At 33.3% G+C, this 15,362-nt stretch overlaps 1 long non-coding RNA gene across 1 annotated transcript; it reads right to left on the bottom strand.

The window, feature by feature from the left end:
• Nucleotides 1-1,732: 1,732 nt before the first annotated feature.
• LOC127149679 (uncharacterized) lies at nucleotides 1,733-3,512 on the bottom strand. Its single transcript, XR_007821418.1, has 2 exons — nucleotides 3,013-3,512; nucleotides 1,733-2,152 (listed from the first exon to the last, which is right to left on the bottom strand). It is a non-coding gene; the product is annotated as an uncharacterized LOC127149679 (long non-coding RNA).
• Between the last annotated feature and the right edge of the window lie 11,850 nt (nucleotides 3,513-15,362).

Below are 15,362 nucleotides of genomic sequence, written 5' to 3'. Positions count from 1 at the left end.
TTTGAGAATTTTCCACCATTCTTAAAATGAGCTCCCGTGCTTCGATGGGGGTCTTGTCGGCTAGAGCTCCTCTCGCCGCCGCATCTACCTTATTCCTGTCGAAAGACAAAAGACCGGAGTAAAAATATTGAATTAAAGAAGGGTCAGAAATATGATGGTGAGGAAAGCTAGCACAAAGCTCTTTGAATCTTTCCCAGTATTCTGAGAGGTATTCTCTAAAGGCTTGTCTTATCCCATAAATTTCTTTCCTAATATTTTGCTTTAGAGGCGGGAAAAAATTTCTCTAAGAATTCTTTTTTTAGACTATCCCAAGTGGTTATGGAACCCGGTTCTAAGTAGTAGAGCCATCTATTTGCTACATCCATAAGGGAAAAAGGAAAGACTTGTAAATTTAGTTGTTATTCCGAGATACCGTGAGGCCTCATGGAATCACAAACCATATGAAAATCCTTAAGATGTTTGTGTGGGTCCTCTTCGGAACTTCCTTTAAAGATGGACAAAAGATGGATAAGTCCCAGTTTTAATTCAAAAGGTTGAGTGGTTGGGGGTATGACTATACAAATAGGTCTTTGGTCTTCATCGGGCTCAACAAGCTCTCTAAGGGTGCGTTTGGGGGAAGGGTTGATTTAAGGAAGGGTTAGTGTTATGATAAAACTAGTGTTATGAAAAAACTAGTTTTATCATAACCCTTGTTTGAGGGAAAGGTTTAGAAATGTAGTTTTATGATAATATGTGTTTGGGGGAAGGGTTAGGTGGGAAGAGTTAATGGGGATTTTATGATAAGATGTGTTTGGGGGAAGGGTTAGGTGGGTAGGTTTACGTAGAATTTATGATAAAATTTATTTGGGAAAAATGTTATGTGGGTTGGGTTATTAATTTTTTTTTTATGTAGTAATTTTTCTAAATGACATTGTAAATATGAGAAAAAATTATTATTGCATATTTTTTTACGAAAGCGTCAAACACCTCTTATTGTAAATAATTTGTTGACAAATTGTACATGTTTATATGGAAACTAATAATGTATATTTCTTTTCTTTTTTAAATAAGATAATAATATATATCTTTTCAAGATAGGTAACACTTCATTCAAACATTGAAGGAATGTTTCTTAGACTTCCATATAATGATTATGTCTTTCTTGGCAATTTTTCTTTTTTTCTTTTGGACAAAAATTTAGAGGATGTTTGGACATTGTAATGAGATTGGAACGCATTGCAATTCAAAATTCATGTTTGAATCGAACACTTGAGTCTAATATTATACCAATTTCAATTACATTCTAATTACATTCTAATTCGTCAAATATTGACCATTTTCATTGATTTTCTTATGTGTATTCATTTTGATTATTAGTCCTCCCTAAATCTTTTTTCTTTTTTTTTTGTAAATATATAATGAAAACATTATTAATCAACTAAAAAGAAAATATACTTCAGGCTGGTAAAAAATAAGAATAAACAGACTTCAATGAGTCTAATTAGGCATACCAATTCAATTTTTTTCTCTTAATTAATTAAGATTAGCAGCAGCAATTCCCTATTTCAAGATCAACTACCATTTAAACTTTAATCAATCAATAATAAGCAGAATAGAATCAACCAAAATATGAAAATTAAATTACGTAAATTTCAGAACTTCAATGTACTTCACATAAAGCTACAAGAAAGATGATGAGTTCCACAGAATTTGGGTTCTTCACCCATACAAGACACACAACTACCAATCAGAATTTCATCAAATCAAACCCAGAAAATCAAACCAAGTGATATTACACTATTTAGTAAATTGGAATGTCATTAAAAAGGATATCCCAGAACCTAGTTAAAAATCATACAACTTCTTCTCTAACCGTCGACCTTTTGGCTTTACTAACTGCACTAACTTCATTCTACAATCTTCATTCTTTCAACATTCTCAACCACGTTGTACAAACCATAAAAAAAACCACTCCCTATACACGATACCACTTCTTAATAATACAATTACCTCCTTAAAAAAAAAAACAATCTCAGTCCAATTCTACAAGCGCAACAATTCCACCCTCTTCCACAATCGCATCCTTTCCCTCTTGAATCCCAGCCAGGCTACTCAGAAGCATATATATTCAAAATCATAGAGCTCTTCACGATGGAACCCCAATTAGCCTCAGCTGCCAATTGCACAACATAACAACTCATAACAATTAGCCTTAGCTGGAGCATCTCACTCACTTTGAAATGTACAATGATATGTCCACAATGTAAGCCAACCAAGCAGGTAACAACAACCAAAATGGAATCCTTATTTTCTTTATAAAACCCTTTTATAAAAAAAAAAAAATAGTAAAACAAGTCCACAATAAGACCAATGTTCTTTCATCCAACCCATACTATTATGAGAAATCTCATTCGATGATAACATAAACAAAAACAAAATCATTCCATTCAATTAAAAAACACCAACATGGAGTAGAAAAGAATTAACAAAAAAAATCAAAACAAAGAAGTAAAACAAAAGCAATTGTGGGTAAGAAAAAAGAAAATGCTTACCGCAACAGTGATACCGCGAAACACATCAAGCGAAACAAGACGATGGCATTGGTCGGAAGATCGGACAATAGGTCTAACAGAAGATGAAAATTGGGTTCATCGATTTTAGAAGAAACAAAAGTGGTTAAGGGATTGGCATTATGAATAGGAAGAGGAGATATGGAATGTGAACCACGAAGAGCATATCTTAACATCTTCATCACTATGATTACAGTGCTTAAAAAAGAGAGACAAGAGTAACAGAATCTTGATTTATAAGAATAACGAGATCACAACTCCTTTAATATGCTTATAATTACCCATATTTTTACGAATTGCCATTACAACAAGAACAACACCACCATATACCAAAAAAAAAAAACTGAGTGAAAAGTTTGAAAAAGAAGAAGATGATGAAAAATAGAGAGATTGAAGAAGAGATTAAAGTTAAGAAAAAGGGGAAGAACAAGAAGAAGGGTTAAGCATTAAGGGAAAGAATCACCTCATTAGACTCATCGGAATCGGAACCCTCATCGGAGGAATCATCATCTTCGGAGTCATCGTTTTCTTCCTTGCTTGGCTCAATAGACTTGGCGTCTATGCATGTCGTCCATCTTCTCTTCAACAAAAACTTTTGTAGATTGAGAGAGGCTTAGAGAGATGTAGAGATGGATTCAGAGTCATGAAGCGAAGGGGTTTTCGATCGAAGGGGGATGGATTTTTGAGCTAAAAAACGAAACCGGCAATGGAGGAGTAGGGGGAGAAGAAGAAAGAACAAAAATTGGGAGGAAGAAGATGGATGGAAGGGAGTTACAACACGGATTTAAGGAGGGGTTAACATGGGTTGAAGGGAAAAAACGAAGAAGAGAAATCGGGTTTAGGGGGCAGATGAGAATGGGGGGTTTGAGGATAATACGGGTGTTATGGAAACCCTAAAACTAGGGTTTCCATAATCCTAGTACCAAACAGGGGTTAGGGTTAAGTAAACCTAACCCCACAGTGTTAAATTGCCCCCCAAACAGCCCCTAAGGGTCTTTTCTCTAACTTCACCCATATTCCATCTACCAAGGTTTGGATCTAAAGGAGAATCTAGGCTCGGTTCTAAACCTCTTAAAGGTTCTTGGTTAGAAAGATTGGGGATGCTATTCTCTTCTCTCCTTTCTCTTCTAATTCTACGAACCTCCCTATTTAAATCTTCAAAGTAAGGAAATTCTAAATTTGAAGAACGGGTCATGCAAGAGAGGATAAGAGAGAACACAAAAAATTCTACACGATCTCTTTATGTCTATATATATATATATATTACAAAATGAATATAAGAATCAAGAAGCTCTAAAAGAAAGTTTGAAATCAAAAAGTCTTAAAAACTACACCGTGCTCCTCAGCAACGGCGCCATTTTTGAAATGATGAAATTTGAGGTAAGTTGTTATCAAAATGATAGGTTGTTATGGATGTAAGTATGCAAAACAAGAATTTATTCCTAGTCTAAAATAAAAGAATACGAGAATAGAGAAAGACTAGATGAAATATGGGTTAGGGATTACCTCAATTACCTTTCAAAGTTATCTTTTTAACCCTTCTCACCTTACCTTTGTGGAAATTGAGAGTAGTATGGGAAAGAAGGGTGTTGAACCCTAGAGAGCACTTAGGATTCAAAACTTCAAGATTCACAAACAAGGTCGATTAGTAGCTTCAGGATCTAAAAGAAAATTAGAAACATAAAAAGGAGGGGGTTTGTCTCTACAAGAAATCTGGACTTTAATGTCGGTTTAAACCGACATTAAAGGCCTTTAATGTCACTTGGCGACCGACATCTTTGCAAGTGTTATTAAAGGCCTTTAATGTCGGTTGGGCTTTAATGTTGGTTTATAACCGACATTAAAGGCATATTTAATGTCGGTTATAAACCGACATTAAAGGTCTTCAATGTCGTTTATAAACCGACATCTTTGAATGTGTTATTGAATGCCTTTAATGTCGGTGGATAATCGACATTAAAGATATATTTAATGTCGCTTATGAGATATCTTTAATGTCGTTTTTCCACCGACATTAAATATGTCTTTAATTTTTTTAACCGACATTAAAGATTTCTTTAATATCGTTTCTCAATCAAGATTAAAGATGTCTTTAATGTCGAAAGTGACATTAAAGACACATTTAATATCGTATTTACAATAGTTTTTATGACGGCAAAACTGACATTATTTGACTCGAATTACGTCCAAAAATGTTCGTCATCGTATATTGTAAAAAATAAAAAAATTACTTGCACGCTAACTATAATGCCTACTACTCAATGGCAAACCTTATAACTAGTTCACCTGCAATGCACACAAGAAAACCTGAAATTCCAGCATACACTTCCATATAGAACTACAACAAATACACATCATCCAACACCTACATATAATCACATATCAATAAACATAACTATATTCATGTGGAAGTAATTTTTGAACTATAGTAAAGAACAAGCATTAAGGGATGATTAGTGACAACAAGTAATTCAAGTAAAGTTTTTCTTTCAAGTTTAGTTGAGGGGCTTTTTCTTGGGCAATTTCCATGTTTCTTATCATTGAAAAAGAAAGAAGATCAATTAATCTTTTGTTGAATATGCAAGAATGGAAATTTTACAAAAAGAAAATAACCAAATCTCTATTAAAACATGATCAATTTCAGCAACCAAAGCATGTTCAAATTGAGGCAAAATTCATCATATTCAAGATTTGCTAAGGAGGGGATAGCCACTACCTTTAGCAAAATTAATGCCTATTTCAAATTCGTTATGCAAGAATCAATTAGTAGAAAATTAAAAACAATCTCAACAATTAATTCATCATAACAAACCATTGCAAATCAAAATTTAAGTTCAGCACTTTAAGAGTTTGTAAAGAAATTTCAATGAAAAATTGATGGAAAAAACTTATTTATTTTACTGAAATTTCAAAAAAAAGATTGCAAATGGAAAGAAGCAATAAAATAAAAAATTGAAAAGATATAGAAAAGAATTTAATTCTCAAGAAAACATGGTAATTTGACCCAAGAAAAAGTCTCAAAAGATTACCTTAGCCCATGAAGATTGATGAAATTCTTGAGGAGATGTTGAGGAAAGAATCCATTTGTTTGACAAAAGTAATCTTTTATTGATAAAGTTTCAAGAATTTGCTACAAGAATTGAATGAGAAAGAGGATTTTTTTTAAATTGGAATTTCTTATCTTTCTCGCAAAAAAAATATGAGGGATTTTATAGAAGGGAAAATGGGAGAAAAAAGTGGAATTAGGTTAAAAATTGCCATTTTGCAGTTAATTTTGGGGAAGATGATGCACTGGATCACAAATGGGCTTGGGTCGGGTCTTGGGTTGGCCCAATTGAAGAGAAAAATAAAAAAGGAAATGCGGTTGTTGAGATTCGGACTTACGATACGGGAACGGCGCGCGCGGACGAAGGCTCGACACGTGACGGATTCGTGGGTCGCGAACCGATTCGCTGATCGGGTTTCCGAGTTGTGTTGCCAGGTCGTGCGAAAAAATGAAATAAAAAATAGGGGCGTGCCTGGGGTTTGAACACGCGACTTCGAGGTGGACGCGTGGCGTGATATGGTGATGCCACGTGGTGCGATTTGGTTTGTCCGATCTTTTCCAATTTCTTGGTTTTGTCCTTCAACTTGTTTTTTATCGTTCTTTTTCGTTATAACTCCGATTTAAGTGATTTTAATGACTCATATCAGGGTGAAATTTCATATTCTACATAAAAGTGACATTTTAATGAGTAAATGGATAAAGGTTTGGAAAAATTAATCTAATAATGTTAGGTCTAAAATAGCCCTAACATTAACGAATGTTGATTAGCTTGGTCTAAAAGGGTTTAGTCAGTTAATCTTAGATTATTGAAGCCCATAATCTATAGGACCATTAGGTTTCCCTACTAGCTCATATGGAATTAACTTAGAACAATATGTTGGAATATCTTAAATTTTATAATTAGGTAAAGAGAGAGAAACCGATGAATATATGTGATATAACCTTCAGTTATAAGTTTGAGATAGAGCTTTATATTTAAATGCAATTTAAATATTAAAAATATGAATATGGATTCATATTTGGAGGCTCGAAATTGATGGAAATGGTTAAAGTTGTAAAAAGTCAAAATGTTGACTTTTGACAATGAAAAATCAAACTTTGATCGAATTTATATTCAAATTTGATTTGAATTTCAAAAAAATGAATGCAGATTCATGCTCGAAAGGTCAAAATTAGTCAAGATGGATAAAATGGTAAGAATTCAAAATGTTGGCTTTTAAGTTGAAAAAGTCAAAGTTTAACTTTGACTGAAATGGTCAAATGACCATATTGCCTTTGGACTTGTTAGTAGAAAAATCCTACATTTTATTGGATAATACCAATAACACTTAGTGGGATAAGTGGCTATATGATATGTAGACGCCTAGCTCACTAAGTTCCTCTAATGGTAAGTAGAATGCTAGACGTTGAGATTTGGCCAAATAAATTACATGCAATTTTGCATGTAATTAGATTATATATATGGTTCAATTCAAATTGAAAAAGACTTTAGCAAAAAATTTGTAATTTTGAATTTAAAAAATTCCTCCAAAATAGTTTCTCTCCCAAATCTCACATCTAAATTTCCACCACTAAATTCCATCTCTCTTTAAATTTTCTTCATATTCGAGTCCTACCACCCAGTTCTAAGTCTGGAGAATAGTAGGTCATCTCTAATGGTGGTCCCGGAGTTGAGTTTATGAGGAGATTATGAGGACCGAGAAATCTTTGAAGGTATGTATTTACTGAACCTTAATTTTATTTTAATTAAAGTAGTTTACATGTTAATATCTAAATTTGTTTAGATGTAATTAGAGTAGAATGGATCTTTCTTTCGCTATGCATGTCTCGATTTCCTTCATTACAGATGTAGATGGATTTTCTCGCACCATCTCTTATAGCTATCATTCTTACACTTAGTACAACCTCGTTATTACGTTATACTTATTTCGTTTGCAGCTTAAGAGACAAGTATCTTACACTCAATTTGAATTAGATGCGATGAGAGTTGATTACTATGGCTTTCTAGGACGCTACATATGATACATATTTTTCTTTATTGCAATTTACTATTAGGTATATGTTTAGGTATATTGTGATCTGATATCAATTTCTGCATTGGATCACAGTTGATTAATGAAAATTAGTTAGATTATTTGATGGATGTTGCTTAGGAAGTTTATGAAATATATCTTACTTGTATGTCAATTATATGGTCTAATGATATAAATTTTATATTTGTGATTGTTGATATTTTACATGAGTTATTTGAAGTTGTGAAATTAGAAGTTTTGAGTTGTTGAAGTTATGAAGTTGTGTGAGTTCCATAGTTTTGGAGTTGTGATGAAGTTGTGAAGGTTATGTAGTTGAAGAATTTGTAGGAGTTGTTTGGTTTGTAGTTGTATGTAATAGATTTGCATATTTTGAAGTTTTGATATTTTTTAGATTTTTTGAACTTGGTTGAGGGTGATTACAAGTCACATATATGAGAGAGTTGTAATTACCCATTTTTTTTTTAATTTTTTTAAACTTGTTATAGTTGACAGCGAAAAACATCAAGAATAGATTTTTATTGACGGGAAAAAATCGTCAATAGAAAGACTATCTTAATGGGCAAAACATGTCAACAAAAAGAGTTATCTTGATGGATTGATAAATTTTTTTATAGGCAAAAGATGTCAAAGTCCCCTTTCTTGATGGCTACTTGCTTGCTGGATTTTGGTTGGAGTTCAAGGTTTCAATGTTTGTTTTATTTATAGTCTTAATCTTTACGCGGCGAGTCATGGTCACTGCATGCTAGATGCTCACTATGTCTCTAATTTTTGCATAGTTACTAAATCCTCGTTAAGTATATGTTTTCCTATCGCTTGTCTAAGTGTAAGCAAAATAATGAGTTTCATGGGAAGTCTAGGGTCAAACATAGGGAATTGATATCAAATCTTAAGGTGAGCGCCTCTCAGTGTCTTAAATGCCACAGTTGCCGCCTCTTGGGATATAAATGATAAATCTTGGTTCAACGATATCTATCTAGAAGTATTTACTTATAAGACTTACATTGCCTCTCTTTTAAGGGTTACTACCTCTCGGCGCCAAGACATAACACTTTTCTCCTTTTGGGTCACAAATAATGGAGGTTTTATTATCAAGGTGGAGTTTGTCTCCAAACTCTCTCTTACGCACGTTATCTATATCCTTGTCACTTACTCTTTCGAGTAGTTGGCGACAGACGCTGGTCAAGTGGTGATTATAGCTCAACTAACACGATAAACCTTATAAACTAAGTTTCTTATCAAGAGCTTATCACAAACCTAAATTACTTATAACACATTGACAGATGAAAAGTAAAGGAATGTTGTATTGAAAAGGTATAAACATGTAATGTATTAAAGAATATAGGCCTTAGGCCAATATACAATATGAACAATTTACATTACAATCAAATACAAAAATTGAAAGTAAAGAGAATAAAGAATATTACAAGTTAGAGGAAGAAAAATGGTGGAATCTCTCTAATCTCTCTTAAAGCTCTCACTTACAAGATTGATCGAAGAAGAAGAATGGATCTTTACAGAGGGTGGAAAGGCTAGTCCTTTCCGCTGGCTTCAGTGGAGCTCTCTAGGGTTTAACCTATTCAGGCTTACACTTCACTTGGTAGAGATGAAGTCCTTTTATAGGCTACTTTTGTTGGGAAATTTCTATTCTTTTGATCACGTCAGCGTCAATTGCAGCCTTTTGTTATGTCACATCACTCCAACTATCATTCTTGTCTTTTAATGATCCTTTCTTCACGTGCTGATGTGGATTTTGGCGTAGAGATGTTTGGTCACCAGATGAGCTTTTTATTACGTAACACACGCTCTACTATGATTCACTAACTTCTTTTATTTCTAATTTGCCGATAAAGCACTGAAAAATAGAGTAAAACAGGCATGGAAACTATCCAAGTTGTATTCTTTAAGGGTATGTTTGGGGTGAGGTTTTAAGGGGAAAAAGATTAGGAAATTGGGCCAAACCGTGTTTGGCCCAAGGAATATGATAAATGGCCCCTAAATAACCCTATCTTATCCTCTCTTTTACTTTCTTACAACCCTACATTACCCTACCAAAATATCCCAATCCAAATTCTATTATTATTTTTTAAATTACTACAATCTTAACTCTTCCTCCAAACACATATTATTATAACACTACTATCATAATCCCTCCCTCAAACACATACCATCATAACACTACCTTTTATATTTTTCTCCCAAACACATGTTACCATAACACTACCAATAATAACCTTTCCCCCAAACACATATTATATAACACTAGGATTATCATAATTCTAGGATTATTATAATCTTTTTCCCCACAACTCTTTCCCTCCCCCAAACGCACCCTAATAGTTATGAATATGCGATAGAAGCTACGCATTTTGACACATTTATCATACATTTTGGCTCCATTGTTCTACCTAAAAGACCATAATAACTTATATTTCTACAAGTTATCAATGACCAATACCATCAATAAAAGGTTTTTGATGACATGTTTTGAGTAATTTGGTTTTCTTGATGGATTTTTCTATTTTTTTATCGACAAAAAACATCAAAGTCTCATTTCTTGATGACCAGTACCATCAAGAAAGAGTTTTTGATGGCATGTTTTGGGCATAAAAAAATGTTTTCTTAATGGGATCTTTTGTTTCCTTGATAGGCAAAAAACATCAAAGTTCCCTCTCTTGATGGCCAATAACATTAAGAAAGCGTTTTTCATGACATGTTTTGACCATCAAGAAATTGGTGGACGAGCTTTCTTGATTTTTGCCTACTTGATGGGTAATGACCATTAAGGTAGATATTTTTTTGGTGTGCTTTGCACATAAAAAAGGTCAATTTTGTAGTAGTGACAAGTTTTCCTATCGCTAGCCCAAGTGTAAGCGAAGCAATAAGTTTCCTAGGTAAGTTAGGGTCGAACACAGAGAATTGCTATCAAACTTATTTATAATGTTTACTTTTTTCCAGGCGGTATAAATATCTATACAGTATAAAGTATAAGTGTATAAGTTTATTAAACTTACTATTTACATTAGAGATTCTATAGAAGGTGATGTGGAATGGTGCAAATGTGAGTGAGCTAACTTGCAATAAAGAAATGTGAAGGAACGCTGAGCGTTGTAGGCGATTAAGCCATGCAAGTTGTACTTGATGTGATAAAGATTACATAGTCAACTTCTAATTGAGGCAAGCACCTCTCAGTGCTTAAATACCATACTTTTTCACCTCTTCGATTACAAATGATAAAGATGAAATATGCAATAACTATCTATAATGCCCTATTTATAAGAGTTGCATTGCCTCTCTTTTAAAGTAGACAACCTCTCGACGTCAAGATACCACACTTGTTCTCCTTTTGGGACATAAATGATAGAGGTTGATTGCCCAAATGGAGTTTGTTTTCAAACTTCTTTTTGCACTCGTTTAGTCATGTCCTTACTACTTACTCTCTCGAGCAGTTGATGATAAACACTGGCCAAACGATGAAGTCATGCTCAACTAGACGCGATGAACTTTATAAGTCAAGAGCTCTTATAAAGCACTTATAATTAACTTAAACTACTTAAAACACTTCAACAGATGATCTATAAAGAAATGCGATAACTTGTAGAAATACAAGTTATTATGGCCTTTTAGGTAAAACAATGGAGCCAGAGCACAAGATAATGTATCAGAAACGTGTAGCTTCTACGCAAATCCATAAATATAAGAGAATACAACTTGCATAAGTCTCCATGCTTGTTTTACTCGTTTTTTCAGTGTTATATTGTAGGATTTTAAAGAAAAGAAGATACAGTGAGTCGTAAGAGGAATGCATGCACAAGCTCTATGATAGGTAGCTTGCCTCGCGATTAAATATCCCTAGGCGAGGAACTACATCATCACATATTGAAGATTCACTAGTAGACAAGAATGACAGTTAAAGTTGATATGATGTGACATGACTGCAATCGGTGCCGATATGAACAGTAGAATAGAACTCCCCACCCAAAGTAGTCTATAAAATGAGGCCCTCTCTTACCAAGTAAAAAGGGAGGTTTGGGTGGACTAAAGCCTAGAGAACTCCATCGAAGTCGTTGGCAAGGACTAACCTTTTTACCCGCTTCAAAGAATGCTTCATCTCTTCTCCGATCAATCATGTAAGTGAGAGCTTAAAGAAAGACTAGAGAGAGAATCCATCATCTTCTTTTTCTTAACTTGTTAAAGAGCCAAGGAATGCTTAAGCTTTTCTCGGCTTGGCTGCTCTTTCTTGATTTCCATTTTTGTACATCATTGTAATGTATGAGTTTTATATTGCTTGGTGGCCGAAGGCCCACAGTCCTTAATACATTGCAACTTTACTCACTTTTAGTCTACCAATTTTTTATTGCTCATCTGCTGAAGTGTTATAAGTAGTAAGACTTGTGATAAGTTCTTGAAAAAAAGATCTTACTTTTAAGGTTTATCGCGTTTAGCTAAGTTGTACTCCAGCGCTTCACCAACTACTCGAGAGAGTAAGTAGCAAGGACATGGCTAAATGCATGCATGAAGGTGTTTAGAGACAAACTCTATTCTGGTGATCTATGCTCCATCATTTGTGTCCCGAAAGGAGAACATGTGTGGTAACTTAATGTCGAGAGGTTGTTAACCTTAATAGAGAGGTAATGTGACCCTTCCAAGTGATGAAATTTAGATCGCTATCACTTAATTAATCTTTATCATTTGTATCTCGGGAGGTGAGCAAGTGTGGCATTTGAGACACTGAGAAGTGTTTGCCTTAACTAAAAGATGATTAACTCATTTTTATCGCGTAAGGAATTAATACATGTTTTAAATGTTTACAACGCTGAGACTTTCCTTCGCATGTTCTTAAAACAAGTTAGTTCATTTCCCATATTTCTTCCATCTCTTACCATCTTTACAGGATCTCTAGTGTAGATAGTATTTTCACTGCACATATGTGCATTTACTTTATATTGTATAGAGAGATACACTACCTAGAAGAGAAGTATATCTCATCACTACGATTTGATAGAAATTCCCTGTGTTCGACCTTGGACTTTCCAGGAAATCTATCGTTTCCTACGATTTGATAGGAAAACTTGTACTACATGTTTATTATTTGGAAATCAGCAACATACAAATAGAAAATCTCCTTTTATCGCATAATTCTATCTAATCGCTTACTAAATCACATACTTTAAGCTTAATATAACGCATCCATGAACAAACATTTCTACCACAAAAAGACAAGCAAACAACCAAAATGAAAGATTAACAGAGAATAAAACTGCAATCTGTTGCTAGATGTAGGCTTTTCGGTCATTGAAATAATAATGTCAAAACATTACATGAAAGGTAAAAAAATGGAAAGTAAGAAGGGGAGCCGAGCCGAAAAATGCATATAAATGCATTCCTTGGCTCTTTTAAAAATTAGGAAAGATGGATGGTGGGTTCTCTCTCTAATCTTTTCCTAAGCTCTCGCTCAGAAGTTTTATCGAAAAGGAGGTGAAGATGGGAAGAACTTCAAAAAGGGAAAGGCCACTCATTTTTGCCAGCTCCCATAGAGCTCTCTAGGGTTTGGTCCATTCAAATCTACTTTTCGTGGTAAAGATGAAGGTCTTTTTTAGCCAACATTTGGCGAGAAGCTTCTATTCTTTTGCATATTTCAACGCTAAAAAGTAGCCTTGTCAAGTCACATCAAATCCAACTACCATTTATTGTCTTCTAGTGAATCTTTTCGCGTGATGATGGGGTATATCGCCAAGTGAAGTAAATCACCAGGTAACCTTCCTATCGCGTCAACTTTCGCACGCGTTCCTCCTGCGATTCATTATAATTCTTCTTTTTCTCAATATCCTACGATGAAAGCACTAAAAGTATGGTAAAACAGGCACAAAGACTTAGGTAAGTTACATTCTCTTATCTTTATGAATTTGCAGTAAAAGCTACACATTTTGACTCTTTATCCTGCGTTTAGACTCAACTATTTTACCTAAAAGACCATAGTAACTTGTATTTCTACAAGTTATCAAGCTTACAATTATTTAATTTATGTATTTTTTCCAATATAATGGTATTTTTTATGTGACGACCCAACTTTTTATGCTAAGTTGAGGTCATTAATAAAAAGAAACAACAATAAGAGACACTTTCTTGAAAAGAGGAAGACTAAATTTTCATTAAAAACAAAATACTGAAACACTAATACATAGACGTGGAAGCAAAATTGAGTCCCCATATGACATGTCATTGATCATTCTCTGTCGCTCGCCAACTTTCCTATACTTTCACCTTTGCCTGAAATATTAAACATAGAAAGAGTGAGTATAAACATATATTCAGTAAGGAACCTACTACTAGTCCCGCTAGGTGTCTGTTAACTTCCCATTAGAGTTCTATAAAGAAGTACTCCTAAACTGGTGCGTTCTCGAACACATGCAATTTAATGATCCCGTACGAACATCTCTAGTCTTCGGTGAACCTAAAGGAATACCTTGGACAAATTGGTCTTCGGTGATCTCGAAAGAACACCTAAGACAAGTTGGCCTTTAATGAACCCGAAGGAACATTTAGGACAATCGGGCTGTAAGTGATCCTGTCGGACCACTCATATACATAACATATCATGAGACAGGTGATTCCGTCGGACCACATAGTCGTAAAAAGGTGGTGATCCCGAGGGATACACATATGGGTACGACTCTAATAGACAAAGTTAACAGAATGCCCACATAGCATGTTGTCATAACATGACATGAATATTAATCTTAACGCTCTTAATCATGTGATTAATATACCATGCATTATCATCAATGTAAATCAATCATCAAAGTAAATCAATCATCAAAATAATATCAATCACCAAATAACTAAAATCATATTTCACAAAAATCTAAATTATTAATTATATATATATATATATATATATATACACACACATATATATCCATATATATATACTTAGTTAAATCTAATTCCACCAAAACCAATTTTTTCCTCCAAGATCTCAAATTAATTTAAATCCTCAATTCTTTTTAATCAATCAACTCTTTTCCAATAAATCACCCATAACTTTCAACATGAATTATCTTAACCCAATCATTAAATTTTAGTTCCAATCCTTAATATAACACCAAAATAGTTCAACATAATTAATAAAACCTCCTTAAAAATTTAGGATGTTACATTCCTTTTCCCAATAATTAAATTTCAATATATAATTTTCTATAATTATCAATTTTTCTTTTAAATAAATCCAATTCCTTCTCTTTTCTTATTTACCCAATCATAACAACTTCTCTCGAGAATTAATATTTATTTTTATTCAAAATAATTAATTATCTTTCACCATAATTAATTATTATTTATCTTTCTCTAAAATAATTAATTATCTTCCACAATAATTAATTATTATTTATTTTTCTTCAAAATAATTAATTATCTTCCACAATAATTAATTATTATTTATCTTTCTCCAAAATAATTATCTTTTTACAAATAATTATATTTTCCCAAAATATAATTATTTTCCTTTTTCTACCTTAATCAATATCTTTTCTCCAAAATACAATTATCTTTCTTTAAGTAATTATATTTTAACAAATATAATTATCTTTTCCTTTCACATAATAATTATATATATATTTTCACATATACATATAATTATCAAATCTCCAACAAACTTTCCACTCTACAATTTAATTAAATAACATCCATAATTATTTAATTTAATTCAACTTCAACAACACTAAAAATCCACAACTT

This window comes from Cucumis melo, chromosome 6 (assembly GCF_025177605.1).
Source record: "Cucumis melo cultivar AY chromosome 6, USDA_Cmelo_AY_1.0, whole genome shotgun sequence".
Taxonomy (NCBI): Eukaryota; Viridiplantae; Streptophyta; class Magnoliopsida; order Cucurbitales; family Cucurbitaceae; genus Cucumis; species Cucumis melo.
This window is presented reverse-complemented; position numbering and strand designations above follow the sequence as displayed.